This window comes from Mesoplodon mirus (assembly GCF_964341445.2).
Source record: "Mesoplodon mirus genome assembly, chromosome: 2".
NCBI lineage: Eukaryota > Metazoa > Chordata > Mammalia > Artiodactyla > Ziphiidae > Mesoplodon > Mesoplodon mirus.
The window spans coordinates 144250646-144272640 of record NC_138977.1 but is presented as its reverse complement, the minus strand read 5'-3'; positions in this window follow the sequence as shown (position 1 = coordinate 144272640).

The following is a 21995-nucleotide window of genomic DNA, read 5'->3' as shown; positions in this document are numbered from 1 at the left end:
AATCATCGTTCTTTCGTGTTCATTTGTCTCTAAGAATTTTTTAATTTCCTCTTTGATTTCTTCACTGATCCATTGGGGTTTTAGTAGCATATTGTTTAGCCTCCATGTGTACCTGTTTCTTACTGTTTTTTTTTCTTGTAGTTGATTTCTAATCTTATAGTGTTGTGGTCAGAAAAGATGCTTGATATGATTTCAATTTTCTTAAATTTACCGAGGCTTGATTTGTGACCCAAGATGTGATCTATCCTGGAGAATGTTCCATGTGCACTTGAGAAGAATGTGTATTCTGCTCCTTTTGGATGGAATGCTTTATAAATATCAATTAAGCCCATCTGGTCTAATGTGTCATTTAAGGCCTGTGTTTCCTTATTGATTTTCTGTCTGGATGATCTGTCCATTGATGAAAGTTGGTTGTTAAAGTCCCCCACTATTACTGTGTTACTGTAGATTTCTCCTTTTATGGCTGTTAGTATTTGCCTTATATATTGAGGTGCTCCTATGATGGGTGTGTTTATAGTTATAAGTGTTATATCTTCTTCTTGGCTTTATCCTTTGATCATTATGTAGTGTCTCTTGTAACAGTCTCTATTTTAAAGTCTTTTTAGTCAATTCTTGAATAATGAAGTATCATTTTCTAGTAGTGTCAAGCATCTGTCCTAACTTTTTTGTGTGTTTCAATTTGTGGTTTTGCAACTACTCATGAATTAGCAGAGAACTCATATCAGCTGCAGATGGTGGCTGAAGAACAGTTTGTAGTACTCTACAAATCATTTTACTGTTAAATTTAAATATATGTGGAACTAGATATAAAATACATGAAGCATAAAATCCTTTAAATGGCAACTAGGTGAACATTGAACTCTAAAATTGTGAGTAGTGTTACTTTAATCAAAATATTTAATAAAATTTAAGTAAATTTTCAAAATAAATTAATGTCAGCTTTATTTAAATAATTTTATATAAGTTTTTATTATTTAGATAATTTTAATTTTTAATAGTCTAAAACAAAAATGTTTTAAAAAATACATATAAATGCTTTAATGTTTCACTGAAGCACAATAAACATTCAGAAAGTACACATAGTGTAGTTCTGTGAATTTTAATAAACTGTACAGCCAAATAGCCAGTATCTAGATGAAGAAAGAGAACACTGTCTGAAACTACGAGTTGCATAATGCTTTCTTCCAATCATTATCCCCTTCCCAAGATTACCATTATTACATCATTACAATCCTTCATCTTTTACATAGAACATATAATATCAATAATTATGAGAGTAATATTCCCTCTTATTCACAGGTGCCACCAAGACTCAAGAGGAGGGGATTATATGGGGTATATGTGCCAGGGAGTGGAAGTCATAGAGAGCGTCTTAGAATTTTGCCCACTATAGTAGGCTCTCCATTTTCAGATGCTATCTATTTTATAGAAATATATAATAAATATTTATATTTTAAAGTAAGTTCCTCAAGATCAGACACATATTGGGTCATAAAGCTGAGGCTGGAATGCAAGTATTCTAACACAAGATCCAGTGCTCTTTCTAGTATATTAAGCTAGGCTCACCCTGTTAATTGTCTTCCAAATGTCTTTCTGTTTGTCTATTTATTAACACATTTTAAATATGGCAACTGGCACTAATGGTTTTAGGAGTATGGGGATTTCCTTTAAAAAACAATTGTGTAGACCTTCCACATTAGAGAGCTAATACTTTTATTTAATCAGACTGAAGTTAATAATCACAATTCATACTGAATAACAGATATTGTTAAATAACTCTGCACTTTCAACTACTCAAAGACCCAGAAAATCCAGGTTGGGCACTGCTCTAAATGGCATCTGTCCTGTAGAGAGTAAAATGGATTCACATCTCTTGTTTTAGTCTGAATTCATGTGGCTTTTAGTGTTTGTCCCCCTTGAATTAAAGGATCTCAGATGCTATGCCTTCTCAAAAATAGTTTTTTAGCAGTCATGACAAATAATCCTTTCCTATTTAAAATATTATAGGACAATTATCTATACTATTTTATACAAGACTCATGGACTGACAGGCTTGCAAAGTGTGGCCTGAGCAATGTCCTACCTAATGCAGGCTCCAGTTGATGAATATAAGAATGGGTGTTTGCTTACTGCAGAGGTTAGAATCAGATGCTCTAAGTGGCGCTTCCAGCCTCATTCTGCAAGAACCTACCCAACGGGAGACTTGAGGCACTGCCAAGACCACTGGAACCAACTCTTTCATCCCACACAAGTTCCCAGCCATTCTTGTCTGCCAAAATAAGAAGGTAATAATTGGGGTAGGAGACTGGCAGCCAAGCTCAGAGAATTCATAACAGGTTCACTGTGCCAAGATGTGAAATATGCTGAGATATCTCAGACGCTCCCTGAAGCAGCCTCGGAAAACGCTATTCACTTACCCTCATCTAGAAACCACAACTTCTTCTTGTAGAAAGTTCTGTGGCTGAAGCTGGCAGTGGTTAAGTTTCCACACAGCAAATAGAGTAAATAAATGCAATATTTGCTTTTTTAAAAGTTAACTAAAACTGCTGATTTCCAGCTGCTGGTAGAAACATATAATTGTCAAGATTTACCTAGGAAAATTGAGATTCTTGTATTTCATGAAATCGATGGTGTTAATCTACTTAAAATTATTAATCAACACACCGAAAGCATCAGAGTAGGCATAAAAGAGAGGTCTTTTTGAAAATAAGTAAAGCATTGTTGAAGCATTGTGGCTCTTCTTCCCATTGATTTCCATTCTCTGCAATAACCAGAGACTTCTAGAGTTGGAAGGAAGCTTAGGGATCATTTAGGCCTCCTGTGGCCCTTTTTCTGAGCAAGAAGAAGAGATCCAGAGATGTAAGATAACTTACTCAAATTCACAGCGCTAGGTCGTGGTAAATTCAGAGCTAGGGCTTAATTCTGGTATCACCAAATCAGCATCAGGGCATAGGTACACTCTTTTCAAATAATGTCCTGCCCTCAGTCCAACTGAGGACCCCACCCTCTGCCCACCATGTGTCCCTTTACACTGAACAGCTAACACTTGAACACTGGAAACTACTTGTTTTCCTCTGTGGCTCAAACACAACTTCCCTTGTAATCTAAACTCCAGTCCCCCTCTTTCACTCTCTCAGTAGATGCCAAAACCAAGGTGACATAAAGTTTCTCTTTCCTTAACAAACTCTGTTTTATCAAGAGTGGCCACAGCCCTGCTGATTCTGATGTCAGCAGCTCCAGCATCCTGGGGAACCTTCTGAGCTTCTGCCAAGAACCCTCAAGATCTGTCAAAATTGTATCTCTTTTAGAGCGAGTTCTGAAAGCATCCCAGGTCTTCTGAACAAATTTCCCAACAGTTTAATTCCCCACAAGATAATAAGTCTTCCAGATAATTTCTCTGTAGCTCTATTTCACATTATATCTTGCCATTACTTCTTGCTTCAATCCCATTGTTTTTCGTTTTACATGAACCCTTTTAGTTCTTCCCCTCACTACTATCTAATTTTCTTTCTTTCTTTGAGATTCCCACCAGTTTAATATAATGAGGTCCAACTATTTTCTGCTCTGAAACACCATTGGTCCCAGTGGGAATTCTTAACCTGAGATTTCAGTTAGAAATTTTATGCAAAACAACTTGTATATGTGCATATTTGCTTTTATCTAAAGAATTAATCACAGCTTTAATTAGAATCTCAAAAGACTGATGCACAGAAAAAGGTTGAGATTGATTATTCTATGAAATCAGACCCACACAAGGCACTCACTTCTTGCCTCTGTGACTCTTTTTGTCCCTCTTTCCATTGGTTACAGCCCCTCCCATTCCCCGCTGCCCACACACCTCAAGTACTTATCAGCCTGTAGCATGGAATACACATGGCCCTCATTTCTCTGTGGCATATGTAAGCATCAAAAAGGATCACTGCTAGTTTAGCCCGAAACTATATGTTAATGATTCACTGTAGATGATTATGACTAAAAGGGACACTCTTTACAGGCCAATACTCTTTGGTTGATAAGTAAAGTCAGGTGAGGGATCACAGACTGAACACATTCTGGGAGGAGGCACTATCTTGGTTGTTATGCATTTTGCAAATAGTCAATGTAATACTGCTAAAATTAGAGACCAGAAATAGCTCTCAAATATACTTCATTAGTGTAGAACTACAATGCTCAGTACACAAACTTAAGATGGAATGTGGAGGAGGGGAGGGAGGGGAGGAAGGGAGCCTGGGTTACTCAAAAAAGACTTGACTTGCAGCCATAGGAGTACAGTGCCAAATCTAGCCAGTGGAATAAACATTCTGCTTTTCTGGTAAAGTATTTCCCAGTTGTGTGCTGTTCTTAGGGAATGATACGCTGGCTATAATTTAGGCAGTTCCAATTAACTTTCAAAGCAATTGTCAGAAAGCAGCAAACTGAGGAAAGATTGTATATAAGCTGGAACTTTGCTTATTTATTACTTTGATGAATGTAAAGACAGATACTATATTTCCCCAATAGAAATTATTATCAACACTGTATCATTATAATATTGAATGACGTCCCAGCCAAAGGGCCTCTCTTTATTTACTTCAGAGTGAAAATAAGAAAAGCATGAATAGCCTGTTAATATATCCATGACTGATTAGTTGCCTGGTATTCAAGAAACCAGTTATGAATATCAGCTTCTGCTGTAACAAAATGTTCCAAATTTATTTCTTCGGTATAAAACCAATGTAATGAATCACATGCCTTACACAGACAAATGTCAGAAAATAAAAGTGGTTTCAATACATTGTTATTACTAGAAGAATAATTTGAACAAACACTCCAAGTTTTGGAAGTTTCTGGTAGGTGAGAAACTTTGAATATGTGCAACTCTTTAAATGAGGTTCAAGGTCACCTTACAACAATGGGCTGTAATCAATATTCTGGGCATTTGTAGTTCTCCACGATGCTACACCAAAATAGCAGTTACAATGACTTTTCACTATGTGTTGCCAAATGCCGGACATTGAACACTGCTATTAGAAGCGAAGTTGGGATCTCAGCAAGTTTTTAAGGAGACCTTGGTATCCATTTTGTGATATTTAGGGCACAAATTTAATTTTGGGTGTTGTCATCTGACTCTGTCTAGTCAGCAAAATAAATATGCAGTTGATTCATGAAAGATTAAAAAACCACTTAATTGGCATTACATGATTTCTTCAAACAATAAATGGATTTGAATGTAGGCTAAATTCAGAGGCCATATTTTGCACCATTTCAATGGCTACAGTTCCATGGTAGGCATGGGAAAAAATATCTATTTTGCCACTACAGATAGTGTCTACCCTGAGGTATTGAGTTACCATGCAATGATGAATATTTCTAAGACCTTGAGCTTTACTGAACATCTGCTTTTCACAACCACATTTTAAGGGGAAAAAAATCTAAGAGACTGAAAAAACATACAAAATCCCCAGGACAGGAGAATTTTCCTTCTCATCTCTTCCATAAACCAGGACCAGATTCCAAATTGAAACCACTGATCACATGAGGACATTTTCAAAGGTGTTGCTTTGCATCGGTCTTTTGTGAAGCACAATTTGGGGCCGAAGGTGAGTGTGGTTTGGAGAACACCCTGTAACAATCAGAGTTCCCAAAACAGAACAGAGGGAGGCCAAAGGGATCAGACAAATAAACTCCTCTCCCTCTCTTCAGGGGTCAAGCAGATCCTGTTTCATGTCTAAGATGTACACACTGAGTTCTTAGTCTCTTGCTGTATAAGGTGGTAAAAGAGTTGGAGTCACCTACACAGAAAAATCTGCAGACACAACACTGGCTTTCAGTCAAGTAAAAGATGTGACAGCCAGCCTGCCCTTCCATGGATGAAAAAAATGCATGCCCTGTCTTACCATAAAGTCAAGGGACTTGCCCCCTTTCACAGATTATATAACACTTTCCTGAAAAGTGGGGTACACTGCCGATTTCATGTAGTGATGAGATGAAAGCCCGTCCAGTGATTCCTGTAGACATGAGCTGGTCACATAGCTCTCCTTCACTACGCAGTAGAAAAGAACCCTGACTGAGTTATTGCTGAAAATACTCTCCCCTTAGATATAAATTTCTTGAGTCACCTATACTGAAAGGTCTGTCATGTTTTATATGTCCAAGAGATTTCATTGAGCAAAAATTTAATGATTTGAGACAGATACAGCTACCAATATAAAATCAGAGTAACATTCTATTACCTGTTTACTCCATGTTCAGTTAGGAACAAAATTATATCTGAATTTTAATATTATAATAGTGATATAGTCATATCAGTTGTGGGATAGTGACTCCCCAAAAAAACCAAAAGAATGAAGACTCATAGAACTGCTAAAATGGTTTGGTGGCCTTCAGTTTTAGAGAAGAGGGAAAAGATGTTTGCCCGAAGCCTCAGGGCTTTCTCCTCCATCATCGATTTCCCCTTTCTACTGGAACGTTCCCATGAATATGCAGCCATGCTCTGGGGACTTCCTATTATTTAAAAAATGATAACAGCTCCCTTCCAACCCCTTTATTTCCCCTTAAGTGCCACCACATTCCTCTGCTACCTTCACAGCAAAACCTCTAGAAAGAGTTGTCTATAGAGGTTGTCCTGACTGTCTCGTCTCAGCATCTCTCCTCCACTCTGCACTCACATGTCACTTCCAGCCACACTGCGGAGGCTGTTCTTGTCCCGTCCTCAGGGGTCTTCATGTCGCTGCCACCTGGTTTTTATCCTTCTCTATGATTTATATAAGAGCAAAATGGATATGTATTAAGAATCATTTTGTAGCTATCTTTTCATTGCCTGCTATTTATGACAAAAAGAATTGAAAAAAATTTTCAGGGGTTGGCTGTATGTTGAACACTGTTATAGACATCAAAAGAATACTAAAAATAATTTTCCCAGTAAGTTTTCTTCTATTTAAAAAGACAAAATAGGGGCACCTACTAAAATATAAGACCAATTATCACTTATATCCACAAAAGTAAAATGATAAAAAGAGTACAGTTAATGTGTGTTCAAGTCAAATAGAATAGAGGATTAAATGGAAGTACAAAGGAAGCCAGGAAGCTCAGGCAGTCTTTCTGAAACAATTGACTTTTGACCAGGACTAGAAGGAGGTAGTAAAAGGGAAGAACATAAACTCCTTTACTAAACACCTGATATTAAATTCCAAATAGTATACTATTCTGTTTCCATTCTGCTGATTCCCATATTTTCCTCAGGATTCAGCCTGAACAGCTAAAGCCTGTCTATGAATCCTTCCCTGCCACTGAGCCTCATACCTTCTCTATTGCTTCACTGTATATACTACATTATATTCACCTCGTAATGTGTCTGTCTCCCCCATTGGTCTGTAAGCTCTTTTTCCTCTTTTACCCATAGTGACAACCAAGCAGCAACTGGCATTTTTTTTTTTTGGCCGTGCCATGCACTATGTGGGATCTTAATGCCCCAACCAGGGATCAAACCCATGCCCCCTGCAGGGGAAGAGAAGAGCCTTAACCACTGGACCACCAGAGAAGTCCCCCTTTTTAAAAAAATTTTTATTAAAAATTTGTTTTGCAACTGGCATTTAGCAGCTGACCAACAACTGCTTGTTGTATGACTTATTAATGCCCACAACAGCCCTGAGATGAAATCGTTATTAATGATTAATATCCTTATTAATGTTACAGAGAAGAAAACAGAGAACCCAAGAGGTTAAAGAGATCCTAACTATTACGAAGCTGAATTTTTGACTTTATGACTTTATGTCAACCCCAAGACTTTGGACATAAAGCCCAAGCCTAGTTTACTATCCCATGTTGTCATCTCAATAAAGGTTGCTTGAAAATAGGCAACTAATTCCAGGGATATAAGCAGGAAGTAGTAAATGGAACGTGAGAGTCAGACATCAGATTGATTTGTTTAAAGCACAGGGGCCCTATCGAAAAATCATGGAAACTGTTGCTTCTTCTCATGTTTTGCCATAAGCATTATGTTCTCTCACTCTCTGCCTTCTTTCTGGGTTACCTCAGTAACCTCCATAAATTCAGTTGTCATCTGTGTACTGATGATTCCAAACCACATACTTCTAGTTCAGATTGCTTTCATGAGGCTCTGAACCATACCCGTCAGCCCCTAGACATCTCCCTGGATGCCTCTGTATATAGGCCACTTAACCTGATGGGGAAGCTTAAGAGTCTCCATATATATATATTTAACACTCAACAAATGCCATTTCTTTATTATTAATATCAAAAATATGGAATGCTTCACGAATTTGCATGTCATCCTTGCGCAGTGGCCATGCTAATCTTCTCTGTATCGTCCCAATTTTAGTATATGTGCTGCCAAAGCAAGCACTCCATATATATATTTTTTTAAAAAAATTAATTAATTAATTAATTTATGGCTATGTTGGGTCTTCATTTCTGTGCGAGGGCTTTCTCTAGTTGTGGCAAGCGGGGGCCACTCTTCATTGCGGTGCGCGGGCCTCTCACTGTCGCGGCCTCTCGTTGCGGAGTGCAGGCTCAGTAGTTGTGGCTCACAGGCCCAGTTGCTCCGCGGCATGTGGGATCCTCCCAGGCCAGGGCTCGAACCCGTGTCCTCTGCATTGGCAGGCTGCTTCTCAACCACTGCGCCACCAGGGAAGCCCACTCCATATATTTTTAAAGCCTATCACATTTAAAAAATTAGACTAGATCAGTGTGTTCCTGAGGAAATTATTGGAATGGATGATGCATGTTACAGAAGTCAGTTTTGTTTGTATATAGACACTTAATATGTTACTAAAATCCCACCCTAATTTTTCCCAGCATAATTTTCAGGACATCTCATGTTCAGCTGTGTGGTGTAATCACATCTAACTACTTATCTTCCCTGACCATGCCCACACTTCTATGTTCCAATGCTCCTGCCATGTTGTCTACATAGATTATACACTGCTCACCCTCATTCTATCAGTCAGGTTCCAGCAGAAAAATGGAAACTGCACTAAGGTGTTGCAGTAAAGGGATTTAGTATAGAGATCAGCTTACACATGCTCTGAAGGCCTAAAAAAGCACCAGGAGGATACTGAGGTCATCCAGAAATGATAACTGCAGAGACAGCTCCAACTAGGTCTAAGGGAACAAAAAGGCAGAGATTGGGAGTATTAGAGCCAAGGAGCTTCAGGGAGAGATTATCATAGAGTTGGTGCTCAGACCTCTGGGGAGGGGAGCCACCTGGCTGCTGCTGGAACTGCAGGAACTGAGACACGGAGCCTGTGGAGCCAGAGCTCGGAACCCTGGGGAGTGGATACCAAGCAGCTGCTGGTGGTGCCTCTACGGGATAGGATGTGGTTGGTGCTCAAGTCCTGTTAGAAACGGGAAGTTGGAACTTATGCTTACTCAGCTTGCATTCCAAACGTCAGTCTGTCAGAAACCAGTGCCTGACGTGGAAGCCCTACACAGTCAATACAACATTTCCTATCCCTGTCTCCTTCCTGTGCATTCTGTTCTACCCACTGCTGCCAAAATGCTCTCCCTGACACCACCACACTAAACATAATCTCTACGTTCTCAAATCCCTATCGTCATTCCTTGCTGACTAATGTTTTAAATATATCCTCCTCTCTCTGGTGTTGAAGGCCTTCTACAGTTTTCTAGCCCTTTTTCACTGCTTCCTTATGTGCCTTTTATGCTCCCACAGGACCTAGCTCTTGCTTAGAAATGCACCAAATTTTCTATCTTCAACATCTAATAGGCCACAAATCTCAGCCTCATCTTGCCTCTGAATTTATTTTTAAATAGTAATATGCATATATGCAAAAGTTACCTTGACTTTCATTTACAAAGCGTCACAACCAGAGTGAATGAAGTAGCTGCTGCAGAATAAAAACTTTGCATAGTTTCAATGAAAATAATGGGCCTAATTTTAGCCAGTTAAAACTTAAGTGACAACTAAATGTGTAGTAACTAAGACTGAAAGAATTGAACTCTGTCAATGCACAAGTTTTACACCTTTTCTGATTTTCAACTATATGGTAGACTGGTTAGAAGGGATAATTTCTAAATTCTCAGCAATTCAGCAACTAAGATTCTGACTTGGGCCACGTGCAGACATCGTGAGTAGAACAGGAGTTTACTGCATGTGTGAGTTGTAGCATTTCAGAAAATTCTAGAGCAACATTTTTTCCTTATTTGCCCTTTGAGTTGCAAAACTAGCTTTCAACAGGAAAAGCAAGTTTGCTACTTACCCTTGAAAGGTGTCTCTTTTATGTGTGAAAACACTAAGGTGAAAATGTCAAATATTTCACATTTCCTTGAGCTTGTGAAATCTAAAGGGATGTGAAATTTTCTTTTATTCAGATGATTCATATTGAAGGTATAGGAATATCTCCTGCCAATGTGTATCTCCTGGTGCTACCTTATCATTTTACTTTTTAACAGACAACTATTAAAGATTTTGTTATTTCCTTTAAGGTATACAATTACCATTATTTCCCTTTATGTAAAAAAGACAAAAATTATCCTGGAATTCTGAATTTGTGATAAAAAAAAAAGGCAAATCTTGTCTGACAGTTAATTGCTTACAGCACTTTAAATCCAATTTCTTTGTATAAGCTCCAGATCAATTTCTAAATAATGAGAACGTAAATGCAAGTAATCTTTTTAATTTACTATGTATCCAAATTATGCCAGTCTGTAACTTATTCAACTTCCTAAGTCATACATTCATTTAACATACCTTGGGTGCCCACCTGCTCTATGCAGAATTCCTTATGTCATTTCTGGAACTCTTCCAACAGTTATGGGTCACAATGACAACACACAACTCCATTGGCTGAGCACTTGTCTGCAATGATGAGCTACACATGTTGGCTAGTACTGCCACAATTTAATGCTTCGGTTCCTCCTGTACTCTTGAGTAGATGTCATCTGGTCTGAATTTTGGTTCCCTTTGATGATGCATGTTAGGTAACTGTCATCTGGAGAACAGAGACATTGACCAGCCAATTAAATATTCTGAAAACCAGGAAGTTTATGTAGGTGAGGATAATTTGTCTTAAAAATAAACACAGAATAAAAAAAAACCCTCAGGAAGTGGAAACTAGCCAGGATCCCATCTAATAAAAATAGAGTTGAATTTTAAATTTGGGGGGGTTAAAAAATCATTTACATAAAAGTTTTCTTGAGTTTGAGATTATGTTTTAATAATGTCTGTAAAAGCAGTGTTGACCTACTATTATTGTATTGAAACCTCTTCACTTTGAAGAAACCGAATATTGGAAACAGTAAGTTAGTAGCTCTTGATGTTCCAAGCCCTCTCCTCAACCCGCACCAGCAGATGGTTCACAGCAGATTCTTTCTCTAAGTGCAAGTGGAGCTTCTGCTCTGGGAACATTCACCTCTCCTACTTTCCTGCAATCACCCCCTTGTATCATATGATGTGCTAAGACAAATGTTTTCTTGGTTCTTCATGGTAACAGCACTATCACTTCATTATTTAAAAAGAGAGAAAAGCATATTTTAAATTCTGCTTTTCCAAATTTATTCTTATTCCACAATTGATTTTTTAAACCTATCTTCAAACTATTCAAATAGAGCTAAATTACAAAAATGGGAGGGGAAATATATTTTCTTGATTTTCTCAGCAAGATTTTTTGCATGAATTATAAGCCTGAATAAACATTTCAGCTGTATATTTTTATGTGTCCTTCCACTGAGAAATTGTATAACATAAAAAAAAAATACTTCTAATGAGAACTGTCAGTGCTTTTCTTGAGTTGGAACTAGACATTTTGGTCATAGTATAGATGCTTTTTTAATGTTACACATTTGCAGTAAAAGAGGTTTTACTTTTAATAGCAGGACTAATTTGGAAATATATGACTTGACTGAAAAACTGCCTACAAAGACATCAATAGGGCTACTTTGTAAGTGACAATTCTGGATTTTTGATGGAAAAATTGTTATAAAAGGAGTTTCATTGTGTTAATCTTATATAGTTAAAATCAAATAATGTCAAACACTTCAGGTGAATTAAATAAAAGGATTCCAAAATTATACACCGTAGTGTAAAATATTTACCATATAGAGGAAACAATAAAACCTGGGAAGATAAATAGACTAAAACTGGGACTGTGAGAAGAAAACAGCCACTAGTCTGATTTGTAATAGATGCAAAAGTTTTACACCGAAAATTACAACTATCATCAAGTTAAGAATTTAGCTCTACTATCCAACTGAACAGTTTCGGAAAAAAATGGAAAAAGCAGTAAGTTAAATGTGAGAAATAGAAACATGAAAGCACTGTTTTAAATAACTATCAGACAATAATAAATTAATCAAGGACCTGTCTCTTCTCTTGTTTCAAAAGAAATAAATATTAGGAGCAGAAAGTCAGACTCTGAAAAATATTTTCCTCCTGTTATTAGTATATTTAAGGATTTTATAGCCCAGCCTCATCAAAGGGCAAAAGAAGTGCCCCTGATTGCATTGGTGTTATACTAGATTACAACAGGAAACAGTCAAAGTCTTGACTCTTAGATTCAACAGCCATAGTCTCACAATTATTCACAAATGTTAAGCAGACCTGTAAGGAAATAAGTTGAGAGACCATTTGAAAATGGTGATAGTAACAATAGCTAATAGAATATTAAGTTAGGCATAAGGTCATCACTTTGAGTACGTTATCATATTTAATTCTATCAGATCAACATCAAACATAGAAGTAGATATTATTGTGACTATTTTTCAGATAAGGAAACAAATATCAACAGCTCTTCAATTTTGGATAGACATGTTATATGATTAGGATGGCTTTCAAACTAACTTTGGACTTTGAAGAGCTTATTCTGTTCTGACTGTAGAAATTTAAATTTAGACCTAATCACAATAAGATAATATAGACCTTTTTGATAATGAGGATGACACACTTCTGTCATAATCACATACAGCAACATGTTTATCTCTTCTTTATATAAGATGCATTTGAGAAACCACCATCAAAAGCATATCCTAGCTTTTCAATAATTACATTAGCTAACATTTAAGTGCTTGCCTGTTCCAGGCACTTTTCCAAGTGCTCTGCATATATTAACTCTTTTAATATATGACCACCTTATGAGGTAAGTACTGATTATCCTCATTATACTGATGGGGAAACAGAGAGATAAAGCAACATGGTCATATGGCTCATCAGTGGCAGAGCCAAGATTCAGATCTAGGCATTTTGGCTCCAGAATCTGCCTTCTTAACTATCATTTAAAGCCTCTTTTTCCATTGACATTAATTTAACCTAAATAATAAGATTTCCAGAAATCTCACTACTAAAAAGGATCAGTGGTAGACAGTGTAGAACACACACACACACGCATAATTATAGGAATAACACTTATTCAGTCCCTTCTCTGTGTGCCAGGCTCAGTGCTATACTACATAGGCTTAAATCAAAATTTCTAAGTCACAGAGTAATTTCCAAAACTCAAATGATTTTAAGAGCATCATAATTGCAGGCTGTTACGCAGCATGCTTTACATAAGCACGGTGCCTTGATCAAAGTCAGCATCTGCTACACGTGGATTGGATGCCAGATCTCTCCAACATGAAAGATGGTTTCTTCATTATACTTTGCAAGAAGTGTAAGAAGTTTTCCTATTTAAATTATTTGATGAAATAAAATGTAAAAAAATAGAATAACAAAATATTTGAAAATCAACTATACTTCACTAAAAAATATATTTGAATACATATTCAAGGCAACAGTGAAAGTTATATCACATTACACTCTCTGAAAGCAAAATGGCTAACTCCCTGCACATCTGCAAAAACTTAAATATGTACATATATATACATATATAAATATTTATATTGAAAAGAGAAAGAACATTGCTATTTCTCTAATAGAATATTTTCCTGCATTTTTCTTACATCTATACTCAAACTACTTACTATTTCCTAAATATCCTATATCCTTGAAATTTATTTGGAATGTGTTTACATTCTTTGGAATATCCTCCCATCATGAAATCCTGTTTATACTTCAAGGACAGTTTACCTGTTGCCTCTTCAGACAGTACTACACCAATTTCTCTACCATATTAAGCTGACACTATCATATGGCAATTATCATATTGTATCATGCTTTCTATATTTGTCTCTTACTAGACAGATTGTTCCTTACCACACAAATCATGTTCCCTTGCTTATTTAAAAAATTATTTTATGTCAAACATATTATCTTTGGTTTATCTTCTCCTAGAATTAAAAGTTCTGTATCATATTTTAATTATTGTAGGTTAAATTTTAAGTGTTCTAAGAACACTTTAATATAAATTTTAGAGAATTTTGTTCATTTGCCAATTTTTAGGTCTTTGATTTGTGCTTTTGTTCTTTTTTTTAACTTACATATGTATTTATTTAAACCTCACAAAGTATACATTTATTCATATGCATTAAAGTTGATCATTAACACAGTATAGCTTTAACCTTGGTTCTTTTTTTTTTTAAACATCTTTATTGGAGTATAATTGCTTTACAATGTTGTATTAGTTTCTGCTGTATAACAGAGTGAATCAACTATATGTATACATATATCCGCATATCCCCTCCCTCTTGCGTCTCCCTCCCACCCTCCTTATCCCACCCCTCTAGGTGATCACAAAGCACCGAGATGATCTCCCTGTGCGATGCAGCTGCTTCCTCCTAGCTATCTGTTTTACATTTGATAGTGCATATATGTCAATGCCACTCTCTCACTTCATCCCAGCTTACCATTCCTCCCAACCCAAAGTATCAAGTCCATTCTCTACATCTGCGTCTTTATTCCTGTCCTGCCCCTAGGTTTTTCAGAAGCATTTTTTTTTTAGATTCCATATATATGTGTTGGCATGCAGTATTTGTTTTTCGCTTTCTGACTTACTTCACTCTGTATGACAGACTCTAGGTCCATCTACCTCATTACAAATAACTCAGTTTCATTCCTTTTCATGGCTGAGTAATATTCCATTGTATATATATGCCACATCTTCTTTATCCATTTATCTGTCAGTGGACACTTAGGTTGCTTCCATGTCCTGGCTATTGTAAATAGTGCTGCAATGAACATTCTGGTACATGACTCCTTTGAATTATGGTTTTCTCAGGGTATATGCCCAGTAGTGGGATTGCTGGGTCATATGGTTGTTCTGTTTTTAGTTTTTCAACCTCTATACTGTTGTCCACAACAGCTGTATCAATTTACATTCCCACCAACAGTGCAAGAGGGTTCCCTTTTCCCACAGCCTCTCCAGCATATACTGTTTTTAGATTTTTGGATGATGGCCATTCTGACTGGTGTGAGGTGATACCTCATTGTAGTTTTTGTTTGTGTTCTTTTTTTTGCAGTACACGGGCCTCTCACTGTTGTGGCCTGTCCCGTTGTGGAGCACAGGCTCCGGACGCACAGGCTCAGTGGCCATGGCTCACAGACCCAGCCGCTCCGTGGCATGTGGGATCCTCCAGGACCGGGGCACGAACCCGTGTCCCCTGCATTGGCAGGAGGACTCTCAACCACTGCGCCACCAGGGAAGCCCCTCATTGTAGTTTTGATTTGCATTTCTCTAATGATTAGTGATGTTGAGCATCCTTTCATGTGTTTGTTGGCAATCTGTATAACTTCTTTGGAGAAATGTCTATTTAGGTCTTCTGCCCATTTTTGGATTGGGTTGTTTCTTTTTTTGATATTGAGCTACATGAGCTGCTTGTATATTTTGGAGATTAATCCTTTGTCAGTTGCTTCATTTGCAAATACTTTCTCACATTCTGAGGGTTGTCTTTTCGTCTTGTTTATGGTTTCCTTTGCTGTGTAAAAGCTTTTAAGTTTCATTGCGTCCCATTTGTTTATTTTTGTTTTTACTTCCATTTCTCTACGAGGTGGGTCAAAAAGGGTCTCGCTGTGATTTATGTCATAGAGTGTTCTGCCTATGTTTTCCTCTAAGAGTTTGATAGTGTCTGGCCTTACATTTAGGTCTTTAATCCATTTGGAGTTTATTTTTGTGTATGGTGTTAGGGAGTGTTTTAGTTTCATTCTTGTACATGTAGCTGTCCAGTTTTCCCAGCACCACTTATTGAAGAGGCTGTCGTTTCTCCACTGTATACTCTTGCCTCCTTTGTGAAAGATAAGGTGACCATATGTGCATGGATTTATCTCTGGGCTTTCTATCCTGTTCCATTGATCTTTATTTCTATTTTTGTGGCAGTACCATACTCTCTTGATTATTGTAGCTTTGTAGTAGAGTCTGAAGTCAGGGAGTCTGATTCCTCCAGCTCCGTTTTCCTTTCTCAAGATTGCTTTGGCTATTCAGGGTATTTTGTGTTTCCATACAAATTGTGAAATGTTTTTCTTCTAGTTCTGTGAAAAATGCCATTGGTAGTTTGGTAGGGATTGCACTGAATCTGTAGTTTGCTTTGGAAAGTATAGTCATTTTCAAAATGTGGACTCTTCCAATCTAAGAACATGGTATATCTCTCCATCTATTTGTGTCATCTGTAATTTCTTTCATTAGTGTCATAATTTTCTGCATACAGGTCTTTTGTCTCCTTAGGTAGGTTTATTCCTAGGTATTTTATTCTCTTCGTTGCAGTGGTAAATGGGAGAGTTTCCTTAATTTTTCTTTCTGATTTTTCATCATTAGTGTATAGGAATGCAAGAAATTTCTGTGCATTAATTTTGTGTCCTGCAAATTTACCAAATTCATTGATTAGCTCTAGTAGACTTCTGGTAGCATCTTTAGGATTTTCTATGTATAGTATCATGTCATCTGCAAACGGTGACAGTTTTACTTCTTCTTTTCTGATTTGGATTCCTTTTATTTCTTTTTCTTCTCTGATTGCTGTGGCTAAAACTTCCAAAAGTATGTTGAATAATAGTGGTGAAAGTGGGCAACCTTGTCTCGTTCCTGATCTTAGAAGAAATGGTTTCCATTTTTCAATATTGAGAATGATGTTGGCTGTGGGTTTGTCATATATGGCCTTTATTATGTTGAGGAAAGTTCCCTCTATGCCTACTTTCGGGAGAGTTTTTATTATAAATGGGTGTGGAATTTTGTCAAAAGCTTTTTCTACATCTATTGAGATTATTTTATGGTTTTTATCCTTTAATTTGTTAATGCGGTGTATCACATTGATTGATTTGTGTATATTGAAGCATCCTTGCATTCCTGGGATAAACCCTACTTGATCATGGTGTATGATCCTTTTAATGTGCTGTTGGATTCTGTTTGCTAGTATTTTGTTAAGAATTTTTGCATCTATGTTCATCAGTGATATTGGCCTGTAGTTTTTTTGTGTGTGTGTGACATCTTTGTCTGGTTTTGGTATCAGGGTGATGGTGGCCTTGTAGAATGAGTTTGGGAGTTATTCCTCCCTCTGCTGTATTTTGGAAGAGTTTGAGAAGGATAGGTGTTAGCTAATCTCTAAATATTTGATAGAATTCACCTGGGAAGCCATCTGGTCCTGGGCTTTTGTTTGTTGGAAGATTTTTAATCACAATTTCAGTGCTTGTGATTGGTCTGTTTATATTTTGTATTTCTTCCTGGTTCAGTCTCAGAAGGTTGTGCTTTGCTAAGAATATGTCCATTTCTTCCAGGTTGTCCATTTTATTGGCATATAGTTGCTTGTTGTAATCTCTCATGATCCTTTGTTTTTCTGCAGTGTCAGTTGTTACTTCTCCGTTTTCATTTCTAATTCTGTTGATTTGAGTCTTCTCCTTTTTTTTCTTGATGTGTCTGGCTAATAGTTTATCAATTTTGTTTATCTTCTCAAAGAACCAGCTTTCAGTTTTATTGATCTTTGCTATTATTTCCTTCATTTCTTTTTCCTTTATTTCTGATGTGATCTTTATGATTTCTTTCCTTCTGCTAACTTTGGGGTTTTTTCTTATTCTTCTTTCTCTAACTGCTTTAGCTGTAAGGTTAGGTTGTTTATTTGAGATGTTTCTTGTTTCTTGAAGTAGGATTGTATTGACATAAACTTCCCTCTTAGAACTGCTTTCGCAGCATCCCATAGGTTTTGGGTCATCGTGTTTTCATTGTCATTTGTTTCTAGATATTTTTTGATTTCCTCTTTGATTTCTTCAGTGATCACTTCATTATTAAGTAGTGTATTGTTTAGCCTCCGTGTGTTTGTATTTTTTACAGTCTTTTTCCTGTGATTGATATCTAGTCTCATAGCATTGTGGTCAGGAAAGATACTTAATACTATATCAATTTTCTTAAATTTACCAAGGCTTGATTTGTGACCCAAGATATGGCCTGTCCTGGAGAATGCTCCATAAGCACTTGAGAAGAAAGTGTATTCTGTTGTTTTTGGATGGAATGTCCTATAAATATCAATTAAGTCCATGTTATTTAATGTTTCATTTAAAGCTTATGTTTCCTTATTTATTTTCATTTTGGATGATCTGTCCATTGGTGAAAGATGATCATGTATTGAAGTGCTCCTATGTTGGGTGCATAAATATTTACAATTGTTATGTCTTCTTGTTGGATTGATCCCGTGATCATTATGTAGTGTCCCTCTTTGTCTCTTGCAATAGTCTTTATTTTAAAGTCTATTTTGTCTGATATGAGAACTGCTAGTCCAGTGTGCTTTTGTTCTTACCTTCAATAGCTATTCCAATTTTTGTTCTTTTCTTACTGCCAATTTTTATCTCTACATTTATTTACCTAGAAATATTTCTTTCTCTCATCCATCTGCCTTTATCTTATTCATCATTCAGCAATATTTATTAAGTAAAATTATGAAAACAGTAGTAATGAGTCAGTGATCCTTGCCTTCATACAACTTATATTTTTACTCTGTGATTTCTTGCATGGCTTTCTGCTCCAATATCTTCTGTTATCCTATTAAGAGTACTAAATAATTTTATAACATTTTTTCCTGGTTCTTATATTGAAATGTTTTCAAAGATATGAATTTGTTCTGATTGATCATAGAAACACTCTATTACCTTTATGCAAGTGAATGTGTGTAGCCCCTCGTTAGATCACTGATATCTACCTTCTTTTCAACTGCCATGGCTCTTCTGCCCTAAACAAAATCTGCTCCTTCCCCAGCTGCCTGTCAACACAGTAAAGAGACCAGTATCTGATAACATCAAATCCCCAGTCTAAACTCCTACAAGGCCTTTTCCTAGATCTGTTCTATGTTTTAAACACATAAATCATTACCGTCAGCCTTCCCTGTGCCTCAGTTCTCATCCCTACCTTTGACCTCCACACAGACTTCCTGTCCAGAAGTCTTATTGCATGTAGGTAGAAAAACAGAATTGTGGAGCAGTGGTGTAGAATAAAAGAAGAAGCACTCTGACACTCTCCAGAAAGCAGAACCCACACATTAAAGGGATTCTTTTTACTCTCCTGGTTGGTATAACCTTTATATTTCTGAGCCAGTAGATAAACATTGAAAGAATGACAGGATTTCTAAAATCTTTAAGTCAGTTTCTCATTGTTCTGGAAATATGGGCTCCTTGTGGGATACACATTACCCTGTGCAATCTCCTTCCAATAAATTTGTTGTTGAACATTTTTAGATTCTCGCAATGGGTGGATTACTGCTTCTTGTGTTTATTATGAACATTTTCATTATTGTCTTTGTCTTCATAATCATTTTAATGAGAAGTTAGGAGAGACAGCAACAGAGCCTGCATGAGATATACCATTTAAAAACTAAAGTGTAACCTTTTTAAAATTTATTTTCTTGAAATATAGTTGATTTATAATGTTGTGTTAATTTCTGCTGTACAGCAAAGTGGTTAGTTATATATATGTTATATGTATTATATATATATATACACACACACACACACACACACACACATTCTTTTTCATATTCTTTTCCATTATGGTTTATCACAGGATATTGAATATAGGTCCCTGTGCTATACAGTAAGACCTGTTATTTATCCATCCTATATATAATAGTTTGTATCTGCTAATCCCAAACTCCTACTTCATTCCTTCCTCACCACACCCCACTTGGCAACCACAAGTCTGTTCTCTACATCTGTGAATCTGTTTCTGTTTCGTAGATAAATTCATTTGTGTCATATTTTAGATTCCACATATAAGTGATATCATATGGTATTCATCTTTCTCTTTCTGATTTACTTAATATGATAATCTCTAGTTCCATCCATGTTGCTGCAAATAGCACTATTTCATTCTTTTTTATGGCTGGGTTGTATTCCATTGTGTGTGTGTATGTATGTGTGTGTATATATATATAATATATATATATATATACGTATTATATATATATATATATATCACATCTTTATCCATTCATCTGTCAATGGACATTTAGGTTGTTTCCATATCTTGGCTATAGTAAACAGTGCTGCAGTGAACATTGGGGAGCACGTATCCTTTCAAACCATGGTTTTCTCCAGATATATGCCCAGGAGTGGGATTGCTGCATCATATGGTGGCTCTATTTTTAGTTTTTTAAGGAACTTCCATACTGTTCTCCATAGTGGCTGCACCAATTTACATTCCCACCAACAGTGTAAGAGGGTTCCCTTTTCTCCGAACCCTCTCCAGCATTTGTTATTTGTAGATTTTTAATAATGGCCATTCTGACCAGTGTGAAGTGGCACCTCACTGTAGTTTTGATTTGCATTTCTCTAATAATTAGCGATGTTGAGCATCTTGTTATGTGCCTGTTGGCCATCTGTATGTCTTCGTTGGAGAAATGTCTATTTAGGTCTTCTGCCCATTTTTCAATTAGGTTGTTTTTTGTTGTAGTTGTTGAGTTGTATGAGCTGTTTGTACATTTTGGGAATTAAGCTCCTGTCAGTCACATCATTTGCAAATATTTTCTCCCAGTCTTTAGGTTGTCTGTTCTTTTTTTTTATGGTTTCCTTTGCTGTACAAAAGCTTCTAAGTTTGATTAGGTCATTTGTTTATTTTTGTGAAGTCTAACTTTTATATTTAAAGCTGAAACATTTAAATTCTCTGATTTCCATTATAATAATTAAGCTTGAAAACCAAATAAGGAAGTGGCTTAAATTATGCAACTAGAATGTTGCTGTGTATGACAGAGGACCTGTAGAGTAGAGAAGTTTAGGCGTCAATAACTGTGAATGGTCTGAGAAGAAATTACCTTACTTGGAAGCTAACCAATTAGCCTACCACCGTTACATGAATGTGGCAGAAAACATGAGAATCCCATGTCAGAAACAAAGGAAAGTTTATTATTCACAACAGTAGCGGTAGCTAGAGTATCATCACTTTTACACCAGTTTTCTGAGCCTCATTTCCCACAAAACAATGCAACAAGAGCCATATGCACGCATCAAGGCTATATGCAGTAGGTCATGGTACAGAAGAGGAACTCCAAGTTTAGGAAACCCTAATATTTTACAACAGGCTAAAAGCAAGCCTGCCCAGCTTTTTCTCCTGAAGGAGATATTATGTTTATTATACTAGATAGTAAGTATGTTCTCCCTTTGCTCTGGAAGGAAACACTGTAACTTTCAAGACTGCATTATACCAACATCCTTGAAAAAGTAATCCAGAATAAAAGGCTGTCATTGTCTGTGCTTAAAAGATGTGCAGAAATACCAGAGGCCCATGGAGAACTGTCTCAACAGTAGAGAAGAGGAAAAAACTAACATTTTAAGAGCAATTAGTATAGTCCAGGTGCAGCAAGAGGTGCTTTATACACATTATTTTATTAAATCTTAACATCCTATGAAGTATGCAGAATCTCAGCTGCATTAAATCATCTGCCAAAGTCACCTGTATACACAATGATATAGTCAGAATTTGAACCTATTTTTATCTCACTCTGAATGTCTTCTACTTTAAGTTGAAATTTAATTTCAGAAAGCAGAATTTTTTAGAGAATAATGCATTATCACATTTTCAGTGACCAAAGTGTAAAGAAAAAAAAAGATTACTCATTAAGAGTTTTCTTAAGTATTAGAAAATAAAGTTTGCAAAAAGTTTGGTGATGTTTCTAGTGGCTTCCACTCCAGAGAGAGGATGAAG